This window comes from Vicia villosa, unplaced genomic scaffold (genome assembly GCF_029867415.1).
Source record: "Vicia villosa cultivar HV-30 ecotype Madison, WI unplaced genomic scaffold, Vvil1.0 ctg.000163F_1_1, whole genome shotgun sequence".
Lineage (NCBI taxonomy): Eukaryota > Viridiplantae > Streptophyta > Magnoliopsida > Fabales > Fabaceae > Vicia > Vicia villosa.
In genome coordinates this window covers 527,789-539,989 of record NW_026705046.1, presented here as the reverse complement: position 1 = coordinate 539,989, position 12,201 = coordinate 527,789, and the positions used below count along the sequence as shown (strand labels likewise).

Here is a 12,201-nt window from a genome sequence, read left to right as displayed (position 1 = left end):
ATTAGTGAGTGGGTGAGATAAGCCTAATGGAGAAAAACAAGAGTTAGTAAGAGTTTGTAAAAACAAAAATAGAATTAGAAAGATAGTGAGAGAAGTGAAGGAAGGGGAGAAAGAAGAGAAAAGAGAAAAGAGAAAAGAGAAAGGAAGAAGAAGAGGCAACCCTAGGAGAAAGAATTCTAATTAAGGCAAGGGTGGGTTTTCATCTTGTTATGGGATATGTGATGCATGAGTAATAGGTAGTAACATGTTAGGATTTGAAGATTTTGATTCTAGGTTTTGACATGTTAGGTTTTGTTGAGATTCCTTGAAATTGATGATTAAAGCATGTTTTGGTGTTAAATGATGAATACATGCTAGAATACTTTAATTTCATGAATTTTGGCTGTTTCGATGGATTTTGGGGTGAAAAATCGTGTGGCACAAAATCTGTTCGTAGCAGAATTTTTCTGCATAATCGCAAGGGCGCTTAGCACGGTAGGGCGGGCTTAGCGCGGTATGCTTTTTAAAATTTATATTTTTGAAAACTGAACTAGATCTTGTATGCCTGCGATTTATCATGAATTGTGGTGAATTTTTTGGAATTTTCTGAAGATGTTTGGATGGCTTTTGAGACAATTCTTTGTGAAAACATTAAACTTGAATTTAGTGATTATGTGTGTTATGAATTTCAATTTGTTGAGAATAACATTGTTGGGTATTGTTGGTTATATGTTATTTGTGGTGTGTTAGTTTGGTGAGTGCTATGAAGATGTTTTCATGTATGATTGATAACATTAATATGTGTATGTTTGTACAAATGTGAGGAGAATCCATATGTGATGAATGGTGAGATATATGCTTGTATGATTAAAATTTGGAGATGGTCTTAATTGCATATTGTTGTAGATATGTTCACATGCATTCATTTATCATGTGAGAAAGATGCAATGTTCGTTAGTTTCATGGGAAACTAGTGTCTTGTCCCAAATCTTGGAGATGAGTTTGAAGCCTAGAGGACATACTTATTTTTGGTGGTTATCTGTCTTGGAGATGGACGCAGGGAGTCCGCTAAGGATAACATTGGCACCACATGCATTTGCGTTGAGTCGCATTGGAGTCACGCGTGTCGATGTGAATAGCGTTTTGGTGGGATTATGTGATAATTGTGATTGATTTACTTGATTATCTTGAATCTATTGAGTTATATCGTACGTGTAAACATATGATATGTATTTATAAAGTGTTGAATACCTGTATGTATGAAGTGTGTGGAATTCTTTGTTGTATGTTGTTATACATTGCTTATTATATATATATATATATATATATATATATATATATATATATATATATATATATATATATATATATATATATATATATATTTATAATGATATGAATTCTCACCCTTCTGTTGAAATGATGTTTTGCACGACATCTCTCAAGTACCAAGGAGTAGAGGTGCTCACTTGCAAGGATATAGTCGTGGAGCTATTCCTTTGTTTATCACATTTCTTAGGTATAGAGTTCATGCTCTAGTTGTGTAACACGGGGATCATTTGACTAATGTTTATTGTTTATGTTTTGAGGGATTATTCTTATACTCTCTTTATATTTTGGATATGTTGAGATTATGTGATATGTGGCCTTAGTGTCTAATGTTGGTATACATGACTTTATGTTATGAAAATTCATTATTGGTATCATTCTATTATTTCAATATGACGTGTATATGAAACATGATGTTAAATGTGTGTCATGAACATGCCTAGATGCAGTTATTTTGTTATTTTGTTTGGTATTTTGAAAAACATGTAACGTCCTCTTGATATGCATGCTTTTACTATGATTATGCAATATATTTTCCGTGGAATTTAGGGGGGGTGGTGTTACAAAGTCACTCTCTAACTTGCTACACATAAATGAAAGTCTTTCCAGTAGAGTGTTTAGGCCTACTTTTTATAGTAGGACCAAGTAAAAATACACATTCTAATATATGTACATAACAAAGTTTTTTAAAAGTTACAATATTATAATGAATTATCCTTATTTAGAGCAGGTAGTGAGATCCTTCTCCAAATTGTAATTTAATCAATCTCATACTATGTTATGAGCCTATATTTTTTGCCATCTTTGATATAGAGGTTGATGAATTATTTTTGACAGGGTTCAAAGGTTGGATATGAAAGGATAATAAATGACTATTCTAGGATACATCATCTTACAAAAGGATAATTGAGGAATATATTATTGTTGTCTTAAAGTTTTCAATTTTGCAATAGTTGGGAAGCAAGTTTGAAAACGTTTAATAACCCATACTTCTTTTATTTATCTTATTACTAAATTTTTCAAGTGGGGTGTAATCCAAGCTATTTTTGAAAGGGTTCTTGGAGTTCACATACATTGTTGAGAGAATGCTAGACATGAATTATAGGAGATGATTCTAACATTCACATTAAGGTGATTTATGGAAGAGCAATGCTAATAAGTGTACTCATTCTATCTAATCCATTCCAATAAACGATGTTTACTTGATTAAGGATTTTATTTAACTAAATCTGAAGGTTCGAGTATTTCCTTAGTATTATTCAATCATAATAATTTAAATAAATTGTTAGCAACTCTTATCTTTCAATTGATCCATGATGAGAATATGATGTTCAAGTAAAATAAAAAAAAAGTGTTTACATTAAAATCTACATACAATTCGAATATGGAGAATCTAACTTATGCACACTTTTGTAAATTACATAGCTATAATATAATAAGGAACATTCAAGTTCCATCTAAATTAAAGAGTTTGATATGAAGCCTCGGTTGAAATTGTATTCTCGCTAGGGAAAATTTACAGTGTAAATGTGTTAAATGTCCTACTATGTGTGTGTTCAACTAAAAATAGATTAAGACCATTTAACATACCTTTCTCACTTCCCCAAATATCGAAAAATTATTGGAAGAAAGTACATATTTAAATTTTTGTTGATTTTCGACCAATAGATTTCGATTCTCTTTCAAAACTTCTCTTCGTGTTTATAGAACTATTCAAATATTCCCAACCAGCTTCCATATCTACGTTTCTTTAGAAAATAATTGATCAAAGTGAAACAATCTCATTTAAAAGGGTAAGATTGAATCCTCGTCCAATATGTTATAGAGAGTTAAAATGATTCTTGTCAGGTGGCTTCCAAAAACAGTTCTCGTCTATAGTTATTCTATCCACATTCACCAATATTCATCTCGATGTGGAAAGCACCTCTATTGAGGAACTAAAATTGAAATATTAACGCCTCATTTTTCTCTAGTGCAAGATCTATTAATTTTGTGATGTGTATAAAAAGTTCAAATGAAAACCCTATTTCAAAGAGATGTAAGTGAATACAACCTCAATTTTTTGGAGCAAAAGAATGGTTTATGTTGTTCTTTTGGTAGCTATGAAGTGGACTAATTATTTGAGTTTAATTTTTTTTAATAGGATGTTAAAAAATGAATGGATAACCTAAATGGATAAATTGAGTTGGCTTTAAATTTAATTTTATTATACAACATTGTAAAGATTTAGGTCAAAATAGTTTTGTTAAACATATAATTAAAGAGACAAGTTAATATAATTGCATACTCATTAGAGAAAGAAACCTTATATTAGGCCTCATTGTGATGATAGTGATTGCATTCTATTTTGCATTTACAAAATTATCATTTGTGAAATGACATAGTCATTTTTAAATATGAAAAATCATGATAAACAATCAATTTTGTCTCTTACTAATACTATCCAAGTGTCATTGAATTTACTTTATTAAATTATTTTAATCAATTGAAATATAATGCTAAGAAGTGCAGTTCAAATATTTTTAAAATAAAAAAATCTACAATAAATATATATTTATTATTGAAATATACTGAAGGTGTAAAGAAATTTTACACCGTCAGCAAATAACAACTGTTAATTTGTTGGAAGTGTTTGACTTTTATTTTAATTTTTTAAAGTAATATAATTGAGTGGTTGTGATGCATTGATAGTGTAAAAAAGTATATATTGACAGTACATAACAATTAAACTATATCTATATATAAGGTGAGTGTAATTTGGGATGAGAAAAGTATTGGTTAATCTTGGGTTTAATCAGGAAAATAATGTTTCCTTAAATGTTTTGACATCAAATCTTGTGAAACAAATCTTCGGATATCTTGCTTGAAACAAATCTTTTGCGAATCAAATCTTCATACTTACTTCTTGGATCACAGTAAGTGCAAAACAAATCTTTTGAAAATCTGAAACAAATCTTCCAAATATACAAACACGTCAAGTTACAATGTCGTACCAACATGTCTAGACATCTTGCTGAAATACTTGTTTTAACAAAATGCAGCCAACAAAACAAAACCTAACACACACACATTTATAATTTAATTGAAGAGGACATGAAGAGGACATGATCTTGGAGCCCTGTTCAAAAATAGAGAGAGCCAACATTGTCACCATGAGTCGTTCATCCGCTTCTTATTTTTACTTGCATCTTCCCGTTATTCATGAGCTCGGGGTTTTGATTCCTTTTACGCCTTTTGAGGAGGACTTCATGGCGACCATTAATGTTGCCCCTTCCTAGATAACGACCGACGTGTGGAGCATTCTTAGGGCTTTCGAGAATATATGTTGTAATCTGGGTGTTTCCCTTACTATCCGTGTATTTCTTTCTTTCTTTGGCGTAGAGATCCTCCCCGTTTGTGGTTGGAAAACTTTACGCTCTTTGTCTGGTACGCGTAATAAAAATATAATATTATTACATTCCTTAATGTATGCAACGATGCTCGTTTTAAAACAGAGATAGTAAATCCCTTATACTATGTTTAGATATTATAAAATGAACGAAGTAGAACGCACTGAAGCGAAATAGAGCAGAGCGGAACCAATATACCATTTTATTGTTTGAAAATTTTATGACAAAATAAAACAACTTATTAATCCTTCCAAATCAAATTGAAAGAAATATGATAATAAGTGATAAAATAAAATGAAATCCATAACTGTCAACTTCGCTTCACTAGATCCAATTTTATCCGCTTTTCCATCTATACTAAGAAAGCCTTGTAGACACCAAAGTCAAACAATTAGGAAGTTACTCATGTTTTCAGTCTTTTCTTTCTTCTTCATCGTCATTTCCGCGTCTCTTCGCAATTGCAATGAGGAAGGTACTCATGTTTGCATGTGAAACCCACCTTCTTCAATTGATCCATTAAATGATCCTCTCACTATTACTAGGTATGTTTTTAAATATAGAATTTGTTGCCAAAATTACTGAAATAAAATTAAGAAAGTTGGTAGTTGTTAATTGCCATTAGTTTCTCATCATAGCACGATTTCAGTTTTACAAGCCAATTCATCCTTTGAGACTACTGAGAACAGTTCTTCTCGTGGCTGTGCATTGAACTTGTTAGAGAAGATGACTTCAATTTCAGATGTAATTTCAGGTAAAATTAATTTATTACATACCATATGAGGTTTGTTTTGCCCCCTTTTATTCATATGATTCATCATCATTTTTTAATTTAAATAACCTAGGCTTCTGTGTGGTAAAGAGAGTAGATCAGACGCGCAGAGGGAGACTTAGAAAAACTATAAGAGACGAGAGTAATAGTTTAGAGATTAAATTGAATATTCTCTTGTTGTTATTACTATTTGATTTGCATTTTCATTTCATATACAACAGAGATGGTGCGCTTAACTGTCGAGACTTTGTTTCCGCCAATGCCAATATTCCAGGCTCTGTTGGGTAGCCCTTCGTCCGGTACTCCCATTGATTCGAACCGCATCCATAGCTATAAATATGATGTGTTTATTAGTTTCAGTGGTGCTGATACCCGCAACACTTTCGTTGATCATCTTTATGCTCATTTAACTAGAAAGGGTATTTTCGCCTTCAAGGATGATATAAGGCTACAGAAAGGAGAGTCCCTTTCGCCACAACTTGTACAAGCAATTGCAAATTCGCGAGTTTCTATTGTTGTTTTTTCTCAAAATTATGCTCAGTCAACATGGTGTTTGGAAGAAATGGCTACTATTGCTGAATGTCGTAGAGATTTGAAACAAACTGTGTTTCCTGTTTTTTATGATATCGATCCATCTCATGTACGAAAACAGAATGGGGTGTACCAGAATGCGTTTGTGTTACACATGGAGAAATTTAAAAATGATCCGAATAAGGTTGAGAGATGGAAGAGAGCTATGGTCGATTTAACTGAAGTAGTTGGTTGGGATGTTAGGAACAAGTAAGTGTTGATGTTATTCTTTGTTTGACATGAATTTGTGGTGTTCAATTTAGTTTTCTTAGGAAATGATGTAGGCTCTTATTTCTCTTTCAGGCCAGAGTTTCGAGAAATTAAAAATATTGTTCAGGAAGTGATAAAAACATTGGGTCATAAATTCTCAGGGTTTACGGATGACCTTATTGGGATACAACCTCAAGTAGAAGCATTAGAAAGTCTTTTGAAATTAAGCTCAGAGAATGATGAATTCCGAGTTGTAGGTATTTGGGGGATGGCTGGAATTGGAAAGACAACTCTCGCTTCTGTCTTATATGATAGAATCTCCTATCAGTTTGATGCATGTTGTTTTATTGAGAAGGTAAGCAAAATTTATAAAGAGGGTGGTGCTACTGCTGTACAGATACAAATCCTTCGGCAAACCATAGATGAAATAAATCTAGAGACATACAGTCCTTCTGAAATATCTGGAATTATAAGTAATCGACTAAGCAGAAGAAAGATTCTTGTAGTTCTTGACAATGCTGATCTATTAGAGCAACTGGAAGAATTGGCTATAAATCCTGAGTTGCTTGGCACAGGAAGCAGAATGATCATTACAACTAGAGATATGCATATTCTAAAAGTGTTTGGAGCACAGTTATCAGTCTCTCACGATACACGCGTGACGTATGATGTGTACGAGGTTCCACTATTAAATAACAAAGATGCTTGCGAATTATTTTACAGAAAGGCTTTTAAAAGTAAGAATCCCACTAGCGAATGTGTGGGGCTGACTCCAGAGGTACTAAACTATGCTCAAGGTCTGCCAATAGCAGTTCGAGTAGTGGGTTCTTTCTTATGTACTCGAAATTCTAGCCAGTGGAAAGATGCCTTGGATAGATTGAGGAGTAATCCAGACAAAAAAATTATGGATGTGCTTCTGGTTGGTTTTGATGGATTACATTCCGAGGAAAAAGAAATATTTCTGCATATTGCTTGTTTCTTTAAGGGGGAGAAGGAAGATTATGTGAAGCGAATTTTAGATGCTTGTGATTTGCACCCTGTCATTGGAATTCAAAGTTTGGTTGAGAGGTCACTCATTACTATTAGAAATCAGGAAATTCATATGCATGATATGTTGCAAGAATTGGGGAAGAAAATTGTCCGACAACAGCTTCCTGACGAACCAGGATCTTGGAGTAGATTGTGGCTTTATGAGGATTTCTACAATGTCATGATGACAGAAACGGTAACAAGATATCTTTCAAAAACCAAAACTTCTTTTCACAATAGATAGTTTAAATTTTACCATCCAATAAAGATATATCGATATGGTTTTTATTCAAGGATTTTAGTTATTTTTTACTTTTGTAACATATTAATCCTTAATTTTTTTCAGGGAACAAACAAGGTTAAAGCCATAATTCTAGATCAAAAGGGGCAAAGTTCTGAATACCCTCTGTTGAGGGCTGAAGGATTGTCAATAATGAGGGGACTTAAAATTCTTATATTACATCAAAAGAAATTTTCAGGAAATCTGGATTTTCTTTCCAACACTTTGCAGTATCTTCTGTGGTATGGTTACCCTTTTGCTTCTTTGCCATTAAATTTTGAGCCGTTTCGTCTTGTTGAATTGAATATGCCTTGTAGCTTCATCCAACGACTATGGGACGGTCACAAGGTATTGTAATGATGTCTTTTATTTTTCTCTCTGAAAGAATGATTTAACATCTTGAGATATTGTAATTTGTAAATTACTTTTTGAATAATAATGATGAGTTTTGAATAATAAAGTTATGGAATTCAATCAAGATAATCTTGGCGAGATATTTCATGAACAAATTTCAATTAGTAAACACAAAACTGCTGCATACACTTTTTATTTAAACCGGGCGCTCTTTCTTACATTTCTATAAGATATGATTAGTAAACACATACTACTGCATATAAAATGATAGTTTTCTCCTGTTGTTCTTACAGTTATTTTATTTCTATTTATTGAACTCATACTTACATATCATGTGAAAAATTAAGAATAAGTTTTGTATGAAAATTAAAAAAAGCGCACCAAAGTTAACTGATGATATTCAAGTTTGAATACAACATGCTAACACTTGGTTGCTCATTTTGTTTTCCCAGGATCTCCCTTGTTTGAAAAGGGTGGATCTGAGCAACTCTAAATGTCTTGTGGAGACACCAAATTTTGCAGGAAGCCGGAGACTTGAGCGGCTAGATCTTACAGGATGCATAAGCCTATCGCATGTCCATCCATCCATTGGACTTCTGGAAAAACTTGTTTTCTTGAGTTTGAAGGTTGCAGTAGCCTGGCCAGGCTCGTTCTTGATGGTGACACTGCATTTAACTTATATTCTCTCAAAGTTTTGCACCTGTCTGGCTGCACAAAACTTGAAACCACGCCTGATTTTACGGAGATGTCAAATCTTGAGTATCTTGATATGGATCAGTGTAGAAGTTTATCGACGATTGATCAATCGATTGGGGATCTTATACATCTTAAGTTCTTGAGTTTAAGAGACTGCACAAATCTTGTCAGTATGCCCAAAAGCATTAGTTCTATAATACCATCTCTCGTAACTTTAGACTTATGTGGCTGCTTAAAATTAGAGAATCTACCTTTGGAGGAAAACATATCACTGCCTGCAGAAATTATTGACCACTTTGATGAAGTTATCATATCTTTGATTTTTTTGGACCTAAGCTTCTGCACTCTCAGTACAGTCCCCGATTCTATTGCAGAGTTAAGGAATTTAGAAAGGCTAAATCTTGAAGGAAATAACTTCAAATCACTACCATCTTCAATGGGGAGGCTTTCTAGACTAGCACATTTAAATTTGGCGCATTGCAGCAGGCTTCAGTCTTTGCCTGAGCTCCAATTGTGTGCTACTTCTTCATCTGGGGGAAACTATTTTAAATTGTTGTCTGGATCTCATAATCATCGGTCGGGATTATATATTTTCAATTCTCCCCTCTTGGAGAACCCAGAAGGAAGTCATAACTTGGCACTTTCGTGGCTGATAAAATTAGTTGAGGTACGCATTGTCAATAATTCTTGGCTTCATACTTTTCTCATTATTATTTCTCGTATATATAAAGGTTACAAGGCTATATCGGTAATTACACTAATACACACTGTTTTAATAAAATGCATAATAGTTATAAAAATAAGGATTAGAAATAGAAATTATAGTAAAGCTTAAAAGGACTAGACTACTAACTTAGAAATATAAAATTTTAATAGAATAAGATTATCTAACATAATCTCTGAAACTTGTGATGCATTAACAAGGAGTAACGAGAGTTTGTCCATGAATACAAAATACTCAACCATAAAACATATTTTATGATATCTGAACACTCTTCTCAAACTAAAGTTCAAATCATACCACTAATATTATAATCAATAGAGATGAACAACTAAAGTACGAGTAACAATCATATCTATAAGTATATTTTGTATTTCACATGTTTGTAAAACCACACATAGGAGGTACTTATAGGATACAAGTGAAAGTAAGCTGAGCACTAATCAACCAAAAATAACCGATATGCAAGGGTATTTATAGGAGGCATTCCTTCTTTTCCCGTTGTTGAGGACAAGGTGAAAGTCTTAGAGGGGAGTATTGTTAGTAGACATGCTGTTAATTAATAGGGTGTATGTTAGGAAGGGTAAAAATGAGAATTAAGTTTGTAACTAAAATTATTATAGTTGTAACAAATGAGTAACTAATTCTGTTAGTAAAACAGAATTATACATAGTAATTAGAGGGAAGGGAGAATTAGTTTTTGGAACTCAATTGTAATTGAAGAGTGGCTTTCTCGAATGGACAAAATTTAGGTACAATCTTTTAGGTGTGGTTCTTACTATTTTCTAATGAAAATATGACAAGTGTGTAATTTCCTTTCACAGGTATACAAATTTCTCCTATTTTCATTTACTAAATGATATTCAAGTATATTTGTCATATTTTCATTGAAAAATAGTAAAAACCATATCTAAAGAATTGTACCTAAGTTTTGTCCTTCTCGAATCAAGCCAGTTTATTGCATACTCTAAATTCCTAGAGAATTCTTACAATAGTCAAAGAGAAGATATAAGGGGTAGACTCCTAACTTAGAAATATAAAAGGCCCCATCAACATGAGCCTAATAGACTATTGTCTAACACGCACTTCACATTGCTTCTCTCCCCGTTCTCTTTCTCTCCAGTTCTGATATTTCTGTGTTTTTTTTTTCTCTGGTACCAGAAACCTTGTCACTTCCGGTGTGGCCTAGACATTGTTGTTCCTGGATACTCATTTCCACGGTGGTTTCGTCATCAATTTAAGGGAAATTCAACAATTAGGATAGCAGGCTATGGAAAAGAGTTTGACAATTGGCTTGGCTTTGCCTTTGGTGTTGCATTTGTGGAAAACTGTCGCCCAGCAACATCCGGATCTTCACATTATTCATTGTCGTCTCAGCTTCCCTATCATCTTTATCTCTCTTTTGAAAGTGAACAAACGGAAGAAACCTTTGATATGCCGCTTCGGTTAGACCTGAACAAGGTTGATGGCTCAAATACAGAACATCTCTGGCTAATCTATATCTCTAGGCCCCATTGCCATTTTGTAACAACCGGAGCACAGATCACATTTAAAGCTCACCCAGACGTGGAGTTGAAAACGTGGGGATTGCGCATGGTATTCGAGCACGATATCTCTAGTTCATTCGAGTTGGGGACAAATGAGATTCATCAACAAGGAGGTTATCTTCACTTGGATCATGTATATGAAAGTAGCAGCAGCAGGAGTCCTGAAGTCCAGCTTCCTTATAATTGGTATGTAACCGAGGAAGAGGAAAAGTCTAAAATGCAGCTTCGTTATAATTGGCATGTTACCAAGGAAGACGAAAACGAGAATAGGGAAGTGAATATGAAACAAAATCATCTTTCAAATATGGGCCTTAACACGTAGTAGCCTGCCTGCTCAACAAAAGAACAGGGAAACCGGTTTCCCTGTTTTTTTAATGATGTTGATCCATATCTTCAGACTGAAAAGCTCAAACACAAACTAGCTAGGCAAGGTTTATCAATGGAAGAATACTGCAACATTGGATTTGATGTAAGTGATAAGCAAGTATAATACATTCTTCTCTCAGTTTTCTGTACATTATTAGGAAGAGTATATGAAGTTTTAGTGTTATTATTCTTCTTTTTCAAAAAATTCACTAGGGCTTGGACCCTTAACCATAAAATATCTTCCCAATTCTCAAATATATCTTGCCAACCACAAATGAATACTAATTCTTGTTTGTGTGAGTTATATAAATACTAATAATCTATTTGGATGAAAAGTTATAATTAGGGAAAGTATTTTTGGATGAAAAGTTTTAATTAGGGAAAGTATTTTTTTTAGAGAATTTAAAATGATTTGATCAAAATTTATTATTTGGATAAAAAATATAGAAAATTGTTAAAATGATGTATTTTTATAAAGTATTTTGTTCAAATTAAATTTAAGAAATTTTAAATGATACCAGAAAGTAAAGAATTTGAAATTGTTTATTCATTCTAGATAATGAGAAATGTTAAATATTGATTAAATTTTGAAATTTTACAAGATGTTCTTATTTTATAAAAATTTCAAATTCACCTCTAAAATTTTTAAAAATTGCAAATAACCCTCTAATAATTTTCACATTTTACAAATGGGTTCTTTTAAATTTTCAAAAATTGCAAATTGGTCCATATTTATTATATTTTAAATATAAATGAATTTTTTTAAAATTTATGAAAATGATCCAAAAAATTTAACTACTACTTATTCTAATTCTCCATCCAAACAAAATAATTTAAAAATAAATAAATTTTAATTGAATCATTTGAATTGCTTAAAATTTCAAATTCTTTAAAAAATTTCAATTAAATCATCCAAAACACATTAGAATGCATTAACCCATATTACACGGGATAATGTACAT

The 12,201-nt window shown here is 32.6% G+C and overlaps 1 pseudogene; it reads left to right on the top strand.

Moving 5' to 3' along the window:
* Positions 1-5,045: 5,045 nt before the first annotated feature.
* LOC131624841 (disease resistance protein RPV1-like) lies at positions 5,046-11,687 on the top strand (annotated as a pseudogene).
* Positions 11,688-12,201: the final 514 nt, after the last annotated feature.